The sequence below is a fragment of the Salvelinus fontinalis genome, chromosome 32 (assembly GCF_029448725.1).
Source record: "Salvelinus fontinalis isolate EN_2023a chromosome 32, ASM2944872v1, whole genome shotgun sequence".
In the NCBI taxonomy this organism is placed as follows: domain Eukaryota; kingdom Metazoa; phylum Chordata; class Actinopteri; order Salmoniformes; family Salmonidae; genus Salvelinus; species Salvelinus fontinalis.
The window spans coordinates 45,531,741-45,547,004 of record NC_074696.1 but is presented as its reverse complement, the minus strand read 5'-3'; the positions used below and the strand labels follow the sequence as shown (position 1 = coordinate 45,547,004).

The 15,264-nt window shown below is 38.2% G+C and overlaps 1 protein-coding gene across 1 annotated transcript in view; it reads left to right on the top strand.

The window, feature by feature from the left end:
• LOC129830611 (uncharacterized) overlaps nt 1-15,264 on the top strand; it is a 248,671-nt gene that overhangs the window by 27,166 nt on the left and 206,241 nt on the right. The window lies entirely within an intron of this gene.

Below are 15,264 nucleotides of genomic sequence, written 5' to 3'. Positions count from 1 at the left end.
TGTATTGTTTATATTTTATTTGTTTTATATTGTATTTTATTTTTGATGTATTTTATGAAATTGTATATGCAGGGCTCCCTGGTGGCTCCCTGTTTAAAAAAAGGTAAATATAAATAGAGCAGCGTGCAGTACAAATTGTAATGGGTCTCGGGTGTCGGGTAAGGTGGAGGCGATATGATCCTTAACTAGCCTTTTAAATCACTTCATGATGACTTCGTGATGACCCTGCAACTACATCTGTGCATGTGACATTTTAAATGTAATCTATCTATAGTCAAATCATAAAGTAAAAGCAGGTGAGCTGGTGCTACTCTTTTTGGACAAGGCAGCAGCTACTCTTCCTGGGGTCTGGCAAAGTTAAGTCTTCGCAGATAGAGTTCAGTGTGTCAAATCGGAGGGCCTGTTGTCCGGACCTCTGGCAGTCTCTTTGGGGGTACCACAGTGTTCAATTCTCGGGCCAACTCTTTTCTCGGTATATATCAATGATGCGGGTGATTCCTTGATCCACCTCTATGCAGACGACCCCATTCTGTATACATCTGACCCTTCTTTGGACACTGTGTTAATATGGCTGCAAGCCCGAAGCCGGGCACAATATGACAACAGCCACTTCAAGTGCAGGGCGCGAAATTCAAAATATATTTTTTAGAAATATTTAACTTTCACACATTAACAAGTCCAATACAGCATTTGAAAGATAAATATCTTGTGAATCCAGCCAACATGTCCGATTTTTAAAATGTTTTACAGCGAAAACACCACGTATATTTACGTTAGCTCACCACCAAATACAAATAAGGACAGACATTTTTCCCAGCACAGGTAGCATGCACAAAGCCAACCTAACTAACCAAGAACCAACCAAACTAACCAAGAAACAACTTCATCAGATGACAGTCTTATAACATGTTATTCAATAAATCTATGTTTTGTTCAAAAAATTTGCATGTTTGAGCTATAAATCAGTTTTACATTGCAGCTGCCATCACAGCTACCGTCAGAAATGGCACCGAAGCAGCCAGAGTAATTACAGACACCAACGTCAAATACCTAAATACTCATCATAAAACATTTCTGAAAAATACATGGTGTACAGCAAATGAAAGACAGGCATCTTGTGATTCCAGCCAAAATTTCCGATTTCGTAAGTGTTTTACAGCGAAAACACAATATAGCATTATATTAGCTTACCACAATAGCCAGAAACACAAGCCCTTCCCCAGCAGCAAAAGTTAGCGATCGTAACAAACCAGCAAAAGATCATTTTTGACTAACCTTGATAAGCTTAATCAGATGACAGTCCTATAACATCAGGTTATACATACACTTATGTTTTGTTTGAAAATGTGCATATTTAGAGCTGAAATCAGTGGTTATACATTGTGCTAACGTATCATCTTTTTCCCACAACGTCCGGATATTTTTCTGGCACTCACATATTCTGACCAAAGAACTATTCATAAACATAACAAAAAAATACATGTTGTATAGGAAATGATAGATACACTAGTTCTTAATGCAATCGTCGTGTTAGAATTCTAAAAATAACTTCATTACGATATGCAGTTTACGTTATGGCGAGAGCGTGCCCAAAACCTGGCCGCAACCTACTAGTACAACATGTTCGACAGATATATGAAATAACATCATAAAATGGGTCCTACTTTTGATGATCTTTCATCAGAATGTTGTACAAGGGGTCCTTTGTCGGGAACAATCGTTGTTTGGATTTAGAATGTCCTCTTCTCCAGTCAATTAGCACGGAAAGCTAGCAAAGTGTGTAGGAGTAAATGAGATGTATAGGACAGCACATAGATGTATAAAATGGCTGAACATTAAAAATAGATCACAGTAATGAAAGGGAGACACATGGTCTGCTGACCTGACACAAATGATAAAGAGATTCATAGTCAGCTGCTTCTACACAAAGGTTTATAGGACAGAATCTGCTGATTCCAATAAAGGCAAACAAAACAAAGAGTACATTGACACATTATGCTGACACACTAAAGATAGAGGGATCCATAGTCAGCTGCTTCTAAAAAGAAGGCCTATAGGGCTGAATCTGCTGATTCCAATGGGGGCAAAGTGCATTGACACATTGATGAAAGGAAGAGACACAGAATCTGCTGACACACTAGGATGGAGGGTCCGGCCACCATTGTAGTCTAGCTGAGAGCAGATATGAGCGTTATTGGGCGTGAACAAGTAGGAGGCTTGAACTAAAAGATAATGGTGGTGAAAGACTTAAGAAAAGAAAGGTCATTTGCATAAGGGATGGACATAGTGCTATGTGTGTATAAATATAGGAGCTAAGGCTCTGGGAAATGGTGTGTGTGTTCCGCGGGGTGTGTTCCGCGGGGACATGCCAGTTGGCTGTACAGTTGTAATAAAGAGCATGATTGAATTTACAAGTTCTGATAAGCGTTGTATTTGAAATGATTTTCCACGACATATTTGGCGAGCTTGCCAGGAGCTGATAGGGACTGGGACGTTCTTGGCTGATGATGGGTTCTTTGGACAATCTAACAAACAAGGGTGGCCGCCCAACTATAGGACGGTAAGCAAGTTCTTACAATAGTTGAAATGTTTGTGTAAGATTGCTTCAGAGATACTGTCTCAGCGAGAGGAGCGCCACGTAAGTCTCTCTTTCAAATTTCCTAAAATGAAACCAGTAAATACAAAAGAACTTTTAAATTCAATGAATGTGCATGCATGTGTGAGTTTGGGTTTTGTATGAATGCGCATGTCTAGTGATTGAGTGAACTGGAACTGTGAACTTTGCTTGTGTTTGGCTGGGGGGAGCGGGCATTTGTTCTGGTTGGACTGCTCGAGACAGGTTCATGTGTCTGGTTTGATTGGGGAAGTTGTTCCGTCTGATTCTGCTTAGCCGGGTTCGACCGTAACAGGATCTGTTTTGGGATGTGCGTAAACACACCTCAGTCAACCTGAGCGGGCGACTCGTGTCGGGTGTGTGTGATTCGGACTGCCCCTCTCGTCGGACCATTCATTTTTAGCAGCCTTGTGTGGGCTGATCGGCGCAACTGTTTGTACTCTCTAGTTGAGCGGCTGGGCTCAGGCGCAGGGCTACAACTAGTAGTTGATACGGTCAAAGCATAAATCAGTAGGTTGTAGGAAAACGTTAGCCCGATTGTGCGGCGTTCAACTGCAAAAGTAACTTATACGGTCAAAGCATAAATCAGTAGGTTGTAGGAAAACGTTGGCCCGATTGTGCGGCGTTCAAACTGCAAAAGTAACTTATACGGTCAAAACATAAATCAGTAGTTAAATAAATATTCATAGTTTCCGCTCTGAAAGGAGGACTGTATGGGTGAAGTAGTAGGTGCAGGAAAAACGTTGGCCCATTGTGCGGCGTTCAAATGCAAAAGAAATCCTGCGAATAAAAAACCGCTCTGTCTAGCTACCAGGGTTTGGTAATTCAGTAGGTCACGCCACAATACTACTCTAATAATAGAAGAAAAGATAAGTATTGGGGGTTGAATAGGATATGAAGACAAGCTGATCCGATTAGACAGTAGTCTCGTCATATTGTAGAAATCTTAGCAGTCTAGGCTTATGTAGGAGGAAGTGAATTAAGTCAATAAAGAAAGACTAAGTTGTTTTGAGGTAAAAAAAAAAGGGATTGAATGAACAGATGAAAAATAAAAAGGATGAATGAAAATGTTGTAAGAAATGAGTGGATCTGTGTAAAGATAGAACATTAGGAAGAAAGATAGGACAGGTTGTGTGTGTGTAGGCAGAGCGTCCAGACGAGGGAGCGCGCAGCCTTCCTGTGACAGAGTAGAACTTAAAGAAAGGGTGCCTCTAAATACTAAGATAGAGGGAACGAAATTAAGAAACATCGAAGTAAAAATAAGTTGTAATCAAGGATAAAAACACTGATGTGATAAAGTAATAAGCGATCATAGTAGAATTACTAAAAACGGTGTCAAAACAAATAATAAATAAAAATACTTAAATAGGCGTTAACCGAATAGTGAGGAGAGAAAAGTGTGAAACAAAACAGAAAGTAGGAGCGCCAATGAACTGAAATTGTACTATAACGTTAAAACGAATCTAAGTTGGTTAAGATAAATAGTGGAATCCAGGACACATTAAGAATTCGCGTACGGTGAAACAAAGAAGGAGGTAAAAACAGGCCGTCAGACACTCTGTGTCTACAGAAGCTACGGTCTGAAAACTAGCCTGCAGGGTAGACAGCGGTGCAAAATCGAGTGGCCAGGATAAAAAGGAGAACAGGGGTGGCTTGACTCACTAGTAAATTGACCATAGGATCAAACAATAAGAATATGGAGAAGAGGTAAGAAAGTAGAGACAAAATAAATAAATAAAGGTAAAATGTTAAGACGTTAGATAGAGATCTTAAAGGAGCGGGCAGTGGACTGGTGTGACTCAGTTGGTAGAGCATGGTGCTTGCAACGCCAGGGTTGAGGGTTAAATTCCCATGGGGGACCAGGATGAATATGTATGAACTTTCCAATTTGTAAGTCGCTCTGGATAAGAGCATTTGCTAAATGACTTAAATGTAATGTAAATGTAATCATAAAATTGATTAGAATTATAAAATGAATAAATAATGATATCTGTAATGGGAAAAACACAGTGATATTTGAAGTATTGTATTAGAATAAGACATTAAGTCATCTGTAGTATTCAGAAATAATGTCTGTACTATATAGAGCTTGGTTTGAGAAGAGAAATTAAGTGGTGACAAATGCATTTTTAATTGGAAAGGGGATTCGCTCTACCTTGGAAAATAGTAAACAAAAGGTGTATAATACATGGGAGTATTTAGGAAAAAAATAAAATAATTAGTGGCATGACAACAAAATGACTGTTTCCATAGAATAGGGAGAGAAGGACACTATTACCTGATAAACAGGTTACCTGATAAACATGGGACCAAAATGTGAAGCTCGATTTGCAGGCGTTCTGATGTCAACATTCTATCATCAGAAAATACATTGCGATGGGGTTGTGTGTGTGGTTCCTCTCGTCCTCGCAGACGTGCGGGTGATTAGTAGAACTATTGACAATATCTAAAAACAAATAAGAAAATAGCTCCCTGTTTTGAATATGGATATAGCGGGTTATGGGGAAAATTAGTGTAAGGTGACACTAGAACTTAGTGTGGTAGCAGGAAATGCCGATATACGAGAGTTTATTTCCTTGTCAAAATAACAACCAACTAATCGGTTTGAGGTTAGTGAGAATGGAATTTTTACTTGGCGGTGTATTGTCTCTGAGCGAACAATGAGTGGTTCATAGAGATTACAGTTTATATGTGTTCAAGTAGAAGTATTAGATCACGTTTGACTCGACATATAGTAGAGTACAGATGGAATTTTAATTGTTAGACATTCTATACTGTCATTCTCTGAAAAATGTTAAGATGTTTATGGAATAAAAACTATTTGCAGATTAAAAGCTGACGTTGTGAAATTAACAATATGTATACTTTCTTTTCCAGAAAAAAAGGGTTTAATCTTCTCTGGTCAAAATATCATTGGAGTCTGCATTACTGTGGAAAGCAGTTATTTAAAGTCAGACGCTTTAAAAATAAAAATATCTGGATAAGGCTAATAAATGGAGTTCTGGATAAGTGAGTCCAGTCCCTGTGTGCTATTGGCTATGGTTTACTAGTAAGTGCACCATGTACTGGGAATGAATATACATTAGTAGATTTATTGGAAGGGCTTTTTCCACTTCAGTTTCAATTTGGGTATGCAGAAGGATGGAAATGTTTAAAAAAAAATGTATTTAAGTTGTTCCTAAAGACAGGGGAGTGGAAACATGTTAACCTGTCTAGGATCAGCGTGGCGCTTGCGGCACCCCCCCCCCCCCCCCACTGAAAAACCAGTGCCGCGAAATTCAAAAAAAATATTTTTTTAAAATATTTAACTTTCACACATTAAAGTCCAATACAGCTAATGAAAGACACAGATCTTATGAATCCAGTCAACATTTCCGATTTTTAAAATGTTTTACAGGGAAGACACAATATGTAAAGATGTACATCTATTACCTAAAAACACATTAGCATAATCCACCATCTTTTATTTGTCCACCAACACCAGTAGCCATCACCAATTCGGCTAAACTAAGATATTTATAGCCCCTAACCAACAAAAAAACTCATTAGATGACAGTCTGATAACATATTTATGGTATGGGATAGGTTTTGTTAGAAAAAAGTGCATATTTCAGGTATATGGCATAGTTTACAATTGCACCCACCATCACAAATGGACTAGAATAATTACAATGAGCAACGTGTTTACCTAACTACTAATCATCAAACATTTCGTAAAAATACACAGCATACACGAATCGAAAGACACAGATCCTGTGAATACAGACAATATTTCAGATTTTCTAAGTGTCTTACAGCGAAAACACAATAAATCGTTATATTAGCTTAGCACATAGCAATTAGCAGCCCAGCATTGATTCTAGCCAAAGTGAGCGATAAAAGTCAACATCGCCAAAAGATATTAATTTTTTCACTAACCTTCTCAGAATTCTTCCGATGACACTCCTGTAACATCACATTACAACATGCATATACAGTTTGATCGAAAATGTTTATATTTAGCCACCAAAATCATGGTTAGACAATGTGAAATGTAGACAAGCTGGTAAAGAAAACGTCCTTGCGCCACTTAGACAGTGATCTACTCTTATACATAAATACTCATAAACGTGACTAAAAAATATAGGGTGGACAGGGATTGATAGACAATTTAATTCTTAATACAATTGCGTTATTACATTTTTTAATTTATCCTTACTTTTCAATACAGTTTGCGCCAAGCGAAGCTACGTCAAAAAACATGGCGTCCTAAGCCACTAAAATGTTTCGACAGAAACACGATTTATCATAATAAAAATGTCCTACCTTGAGCTGTTCTTCCATCAGTATCTTGGGCAAAGGATCCTTTCTTGGGAGAAATCGTCTTTTGGTGGAAAGCTGTCCTCTTGCCATGTGGAAATGTCAACTACGTTCGGGATGAACTGAAAAGCGTGTCCAACTTTTCACATCGTTGCAAAAATAATAGTCCCAAAATCGCACTAAACGGATATAAATTGCTATAAAACGCTTTAAATTAACTACTTTGTGATGTTTGTAACTCCTATAACGAGTGAAAAGATGACCGGAGAAATATAACAGGCTAAACTAACGCTTGGAACAGGAGAGGGTCGGTGTCTTCCACGCGCGTTACGCAGCAAGAAAAGACTTGCTAGCTAAAGGTTTTTTTCATTTGTAGGGCCTGTGAACGAGCAATCGAGCCCGTTGGAATCGTCATCACGTAAAGGCATCCAGGGGAAGACGTAAGAAGTGTCCGTATAGTCATAGCAACGACAGAGCCCTTTTAAATGACTTCAGAAAAGTGGCCAACGTTTCTCAAATCTGACTCCATGTCAGGGAAATTGCTGTAGAATGGGCTCTGTTCCACTTAGAGACAAAATTTCAACTCCTATAGAAACTATAGACTGTTTTCTATCCAATAATAATAATAATATGCATATTGTACGATCAAGGATTTTGTGGGAAGCCGTTTAAAAAATTAGCCACATTAGCATAAATAGTCTAAACAGCGCCCCCATCCCCAACAGGTTAATGGTGTCAAAATGCCCTGAATCCTAAGAATTTCCTGTGAAAGACTGATCACCTTTTACTAGAAATTGTTGGAACAGGTGGGATTTACTCATAACATGTATAAAAGACACCAGACTCTATTCAAACTGTATAATTACTTTGAAAATCTATTATGTCCCTGGGAAAATTATGAAGAGTTGTACCCTTAAATTGAATAAGTTATTCGGAATAGGTTTATTTTTGTTTTTTTTGATATAACATGTGTTCATAGGTAAAATTATCAGTTCCCTGGGGTTCTGGTCTTTGGGTAAATACACAAATGTGCTTTGTTCATTCTGCATATAAAAAGTGATGTACGTTACTCCAAAGGGTTTATTGGAGTGTGGGTTTATGTGAGGGTTTTGTTGATAAATACATCATCTGTAATTCGTCTGAGAGATCACCAGTAGAATAAGGGAGTTGTCATAAAAGGTGACGTCAGAATGCTTTAAGGCATGGGAGAGAATATCACCACAAGTGGGTGTGGAGCTCATACCCACTCTAATCGACTGAATAGTGAGGGATAACTGTGTCTGATGACCTGTGAACTGTATCAAATAATAGACATGTTGAAATGATATGGGCCAGGGTGAATTATGAATTAAAGGAATTGGGGTACTGACTTTTTATTATCAGGCCACTCTTGAGAGAAACTGAGACAAAAGGGCTATTGGGAAAATAGATAGTACTGGTATTTAAAGTGTTTAGTATAAATGTTAATTATTAAAGGGATGTTGTGTATTGAATAGATAAGGTCAAATTTGAGTTAAAGTAAACACTAAGGATTGTTATCATGAATATTGGGTTGGAAAATGTATAAAATAAAAAATATAACTGTTTAGTTATTTGGATATAGAACTGTTTAACGTTAATAGGCTTAGGGAAGCTCTGGAAACTAATCCTGAGACAAGGAGGTTGACAGAACTTACAGAATTTTAGATTAAAGGTTTTTTGTTTCTTTCGTTTTATAATGTCATTGGAATTGGGATGATAAAATGTAATGTTCAATTGAATAAATAGGTAGTCTGTTGTGCGAAGATACCCATGAATGAAGAAGAAAGAGACCAACAATAACATTGGCATAGAATGAAACGGATGGACGTTTTCCATTACATTACAAATAGTGGTAATATTGCAAATGTGCAATTATTATTATTATTATTATTATTATTATTATTATTTTTTTTTTTTTCTCCCTTTTTCTCGTTTGGTCAATTTATTTTTGTTTTGAGGAACATAAGGTTGTGTATATGTTCCTGAGGAGGGACTGATATAAATGATATATAAATTGACTTAAGGATGTTTTAAGTATGTATCAAACAATGGCAGTTATGGGTTAGGGGACTCATAAAAGAAGGTAATGATAGTGAAGGGGTGTTATTTCTAGAAAATATGTATAAAAATAGAGATAATTCATAGAAAAGGAAAGACAGCTGGCTGTGTAAAATATAGGGACAATTCTAAAGTAAATAGAACAATTCACATACTTAAATTATGGTAAAAATAATAAGAGGTGGCATTTTGAACACTAGAGCAAAAGTTTAAGAAACTTATGACTTAGTTTTGTGAGGATTGGATATTCTTCCAACTGGAAGACGCTTGACTGATTACATGTTATTTTACAGCAGTTGCCGTAGGGACCATCATTTAACTATCATTATGAATATTTCTGTGGCAGGAGGCCAGGTATTTGAGGCAGAATGTTTACATAGGGCTGTTATTAAAAATTAAGATTTAGTGATCTTGCTATAAGAAGGAAGTCTGTTGTCAGGGAATAACCCATGTGTTAGTGTGTATGTCCTCAGAAAAAAGAAAAAAAACAGCCAGAAATGGAAGGGCTTGGGCTGCATTCTGGAGACTGAGTGTACATCAAGATACACCAGGCTGGTGGTATACTTCTTACAACACTGCAGTGGTAAAGATCTTCAAGTCTCTCTTTGGTGGGTGCATAAGTCTCACGAGAAGTAAGGTCCAGTTGAATAATGGATGAGCTTGAAAAAACTATGACAGAGGATGTGGAATCAGAGAGAGAAAGAGAGAGAGACTAGATTCCACTATAGACATAATGGGTTGAGTTTGGAGGTTACTTGTTTCATTTTTTAATACATCATTTGAAAAATAATAGATGATAGGATATTATACTCTAAACAAACATGTTAAAGGGATTGATATGAAAGCATATACAGTGTTGAATTAATTCAAGAAGAGATAATGTTAATTGTAGGTTATGCACATGATTATCAGTTAAAATGCAGCAGATGGGAAACTAAGTAAAAAATGACATGATTTGAGAACACCTCTCAGAACCTGGGGCCGAAAGGGGAAGACTGGGTGGAAGCATGAGGAAGCTTTTTAGGGCTTTTATTTTTGTGGAGTCCAGCAGAAAAGTATCCTGGAGGCATAGAGTCAGGTAAAGAGAGAGTGGGAATTGTCATGGTCTCAGATTTCAGTTTGCATGAAATATTTATGCATAACACATAACATTGTCAATGCTGTTATGTTTTGTCTGTTGTTTTCCAAGTCTTATGTTTAGGAAAACAGAAGGAGAGGGGTTCGCCAGCTTAAGCTGGAATGTCAGTTTGTTGTGTGATGAGTGATGGAAGTAAGAGGATGTATGGTGCAATCATAGAACAGAGGCCATAAGTCTCTAAGTATGAATGCCTCACAGAAAGTAGGCAGAAACCTGAACCAGGACGAGAGGTTCTGCGTCTGATGATCCAAGGGGACCAGAAGGACCTTTCCCAGTGACACCAGGAGATCTAGTCCACGTTCGAGGGTTCCGGAGGAAGTGGGATCAACCAAGGAGAGAAGGACCCTATGAGGTGGCCAAAGCAACAAGAACGGCCGTCCAAGTGAAAGGAAGCCAGACGTGGTACCATCTGAACCACTGCAGCTGAGTCCCAACAGAGAGAAGGATACAACCACATAGAGATGAGGACACAGAGGATGCTGATTCACCAGGAGGGAGCCCGGAGGGAGCAGGAGCAGCGGAAACGTTTGAGAAGCCAGGGAGGAGCCAAGAAAACAGCAAATGAAGTGAAAGTCAAAATACGACAAGTGCACTGACTAATGCACCCATAAGAGGAGGAGAGGCCTCACAAGGAACAGAATGAGAAGATCTTTTCTCTAAAAATTGAAACCTTCCAGATGGAAGTTAAGTCCGGCCTGAGGAGGGAGCCTCAGGTGAAGAAAGAGGAGGAAAAGTCCTGCAAGCTGAAGAAAATGGGGATTCCCCACAATTGACTTTTAAACTTTTGAATGGTCTCCTTTACAGACAATTGAAGTTAGAACAACAAAAGAATAATGACATTGACATAACAGAAGTAACAGTGAATGCTAGTAAGAAACAACAGACTAATGCACAATCAAGATGTATGGTGGAAGCAGGAAGAGAAGAAAGGAATCAGCCGAACAATCCAAAAAGACTGACAAGGTTAGAATCTCTGTTCCACCTCAATTTATAACAGAAGCAGGAGAACTGAAGTCTATCTCAATCATAAGGATCAAACCCTTACCGGAGATGGCACTCTGTGGATGGACACATCACCAAACAAAGGGACAAGTTGTTTGGGATCCGAAAGGATGTGACCTGACATTAACCTGTTGGGGATGGGGGCGCTGTTTAGACTATTTATGCTAATTTGGCTAATTTTTTAAACGGCTTCCCACAAAATCCTTGATCGTACAATATGCATATTATTATTATTATTGGATAGAAAACAGTCTATAGTTTCTATAGGAGTTGAAATTTTGTCTCTAAGTGGAACAGAGCCCATTCTACAGCAATTTCCCTGACATGGAGTCAGATTTGAGAAATGTTGGCCACTTTTCTGAAGTCAGTTAACCTGTTGGGGATGGGGGCGCTGTTTAGACTATTTATGCTAATGTGGCTAATTTTTTAAACGGCTTCCCACAAAATCCTTGATCGTACAATATGCATATTATTATTATTATTGGATAGAAAACAGTCTATAGTTTCTATAGGAGTTGAAATTTTGTCTCTAAGTGGAACAGAGCCCATTCTACAGCAATTTCCCTGACATGGAGTCAGATTTGAGAAACGTTGGCCACTTTTCTGAAGTCATTTAAACGGGCACTGTCGTTGCTATGACTATACGGACACTTCTTACGTCTTCCCCTGGATGCCTTTACGTGATGACGATTCCAACGGGCTCGATTGCTCGTTCACAGGCCCTACAAATGAAAAAAACCTTTAGCTAGCAAGTCTTTTCTTGCTGCGTAACGCGCGTGGAAGACACCGACCCTCTCCTGTTCCAAGCGTTAGTTTAGCCTGTTATATTTCTCCGGTCATCTTTTCACTCGTTATAGGAGTTACAAACATCACAAAGTAGTTAATTTAAAGCGTTTTATAGCAATTTATATCCGTTTAGTGCGATTTTGGGACATTTATTTTTGCAACGATGTGAAAAGTTGGGCACGCTTTTCAGTTCATCCCGAACGTAGTTGACATTTCCACATGGCAAGAGGACAGCTTTCCACCAAAAGACGATTTCTCCCAAGAAAGGATCCTTTGCCCAAGATACTGATGGAAGAACAGCTCAAGGTAGGACATTTTTATTATGATAAATCGTGTTTCTGTCGAAACATTTTAGTGGCTTAGGACGCCATGTTTTTTGACGTAGCTTCGCTTGGCGCAAACTGTATTGAAAAGTAAGGATAAATTAAAAAATGTAATAACGCAATTGTATTAAGAATTAAATTGTCTATCAATCCCTGTCCACCCTATATTTTTTAGTCACGTTTATGAGTATTTATGTATAAGAGTAGATCACTGTCTAAGTGGCGCAAGGACGTTTTCTTTACCAGCTTGTCTACATTTCACATTGTCTAACCATGATTTTGGTGGCTAAATATAAACATTTTCGATCAAACTGTATATGCATGTTGTAATGTGATGTTACAGGAGTGTCATCGGAAGAATTCTGAGAAGGTTAGTGAAAAAATTAATATCTTTTGGCGATGTTGACTTTTATCGCTCACTTTGGCTAGAATCAATGCTGGGCTGCTAATTGCTATGTGCTAAGCTAATATAACGATTTATTGTGTTTTCGCTGTAAGACACTTAGAAAATCTGAAATATTGTCTGTATTCACAGGATCTGTGTCTTTCGATTCGTGTATGCTGTGTATTTTTACGAAATGTTTGATGATTAGTAGTTAGGTAAACACGTTGCTCATTGTAATTATTCTAGTCCATTTGTGATGGTGGGTGCAATTGTAAACTATGCCATATACCTGAAATATGCACTTTTTTCTAACAAAACCTATCCCATACCATAAATATGTTATCAGACTGTCATCTAATGAGTTTTTTTGTTGGTTAGGGGCTATAAATATCTTAGTTTAGCCGAATTGGTGATGGCTACTGGTGTTGGTGGACAAATAAAAGATGGTGGATTATGCTAATGTGTTTTTAGGTAATAGATGTACATCTTTACATATTGTGTCTTCCCTGTAAAACATTTTAAAAATCGGAAATGTTGACTGGATTCATAAGATCTGTGTCTTTCATTAGCTGTATTGGACTTTAATGTGTGAAAGTTAAATATTTTAAAAAAATATTTTTTTTGAATTTCGCGGCACTGGTTTTTCAGTGGGGGGGGGGGGGGGAGTGCCGCTAGCGCCACGCTGATCCTAGACAGGTTAAAAGGGCACTGTCGTTGCTATGACTATACGGACACTTCTTACGTCTTCCCCTGGATGCCTTTACGTGATGACGATTCCAACGGGGTCGATTGCGCGTTCACAGGCCCTACAAATGAAAAAACCCTGAAGCTAGCAAGTCTTTTCTTGCTGCGTAACGCGCGTGGAAGACACCGACCCTCTCCTGTTCCAAGCGTTAGTTTAGCCTGTTATATTTCTCCGGTCATCTTTTCACTCGTTATAGGAGTTACAAACATCATAAAGTAGTTAATTTAAAGCGTTTTATAGCAATTTATATCCGTTTAGTGCGATTTTGGGACATTTATTTTTGCAACGATGTGAAAAGTTGGGCACGCTTTTCAGTTCATCCCGAACGCAGTTGACATTTCCACATGGCAAGAGGACAGCTTTCCACCAAAAGACGATTTCTCCCAAGAAAGGATCCTTTGCCCAAGATACTGATGGAAGAACAGCTCAAGGTAGGACATTTTTATTATGATAAATCGTGTTTCTGTCGAAACATTTTAGTGGCTTAGGACGCCATGTTTTTTGACGTAGCTTCGCTTGGCGCAAACTGTATTGAAAAGTAAGGATAAATTAAAAAATGTAATAACGCAATTGTATTAAGAATTAAATTGTCTATCAATCCCTGTCCACCCTATATTTTTTAGTCACGTTTATGAGTATTTATGTATAAGAGTAGATCACTGTCTAAGTGGCGCAAGGACATTTTCTGACCAGCTGAGCTACATTTCACATTGTCTAACCATGATTTTGGTGGCTAAATATAAACATTTTCGATCAAACTGTATATGCATGTTGTAATGTGATGTTACAGGAGTGTCATCGGAAGAATTCTGAGAAGGTTAGTGAAAAAATTAATATCTTTTGGCGATGTTGACTTTTATCGCTCACTTTGGCTAGAATCAATGCTGGGCTGCTAATTGCTATGTGCTAAGCTAATATAACGATTTATTGTGTTTTCGCTGTAAGACACTTAGAAAATCTGAAATATTGTCTGTATTCACAGGATCTGTGTCTTTCGATTCGTGTATGCTGTGTATTTTTACGAAATGTTTGATGATTAGTAGTTAGGTAAACACGTTGCTCATTGTAATTATTCTAGTCCATTTGTGATGGTGGGTGCAATTGTAAACTATGCCATATACCTGAAATATGCACTTTTTTCTAACAAAACCTATCCCATACCATAAATATGTTATCAGACTGTCATCTAATGAGTTTTTTTGTTGGTTAGGGGCTATAAATATCTTAGTTTAGCCGAATTGGTGATGGCTACTGGTGTTGGTGGACAAATAAAAGATGGTGGATTATGCTAATGTGTTTTTAGGTAATAGATGTACATCTTTACATATTGTGTCTTCCCTGTAAAACATTTTAAAAATCGGAAATGTTGACTGGATTCACAAGATCTGTGTCTTTCATTAGCTGTATTGGACTTTAATGTGTGAAAGTTAAATATTTTAAAAAAATATTTTTTTTGAATTTCGCGGCACTGGTTTTTCAGTGGGGGGGGGGGTGTGCCGCTAGCGCCACGCTGATCCTAGACAGGTTAATCAAAGAAAAAGACGAGAGGGTGCTCATCATGTATCAGATTGAACCAGTTGAAGGTGAAGAATTAATAGTTGAAATAGCAAGAACAACAGTGACCGAAGGGAGTAGCACCACGGTCATTAAGATTGATCCTACCCCTGCACCTGAACAGGAAGAACCTGTGACAACAACAAGGGTGGCGGCTGCTGTGACGACCACAGTAGCTACCACTGAGATGACATCGACCTCCCTTACCAAGCAGATCACTGTACCCACAAAGCATCCTGAGACATCAGAGTCAGGAGAGTTTTTTACTGACATTTGGAACTTTCTGATAAACTCTAATGATCTACCTCAAGATAAGAACATTGAAAAAGCAACAGAATT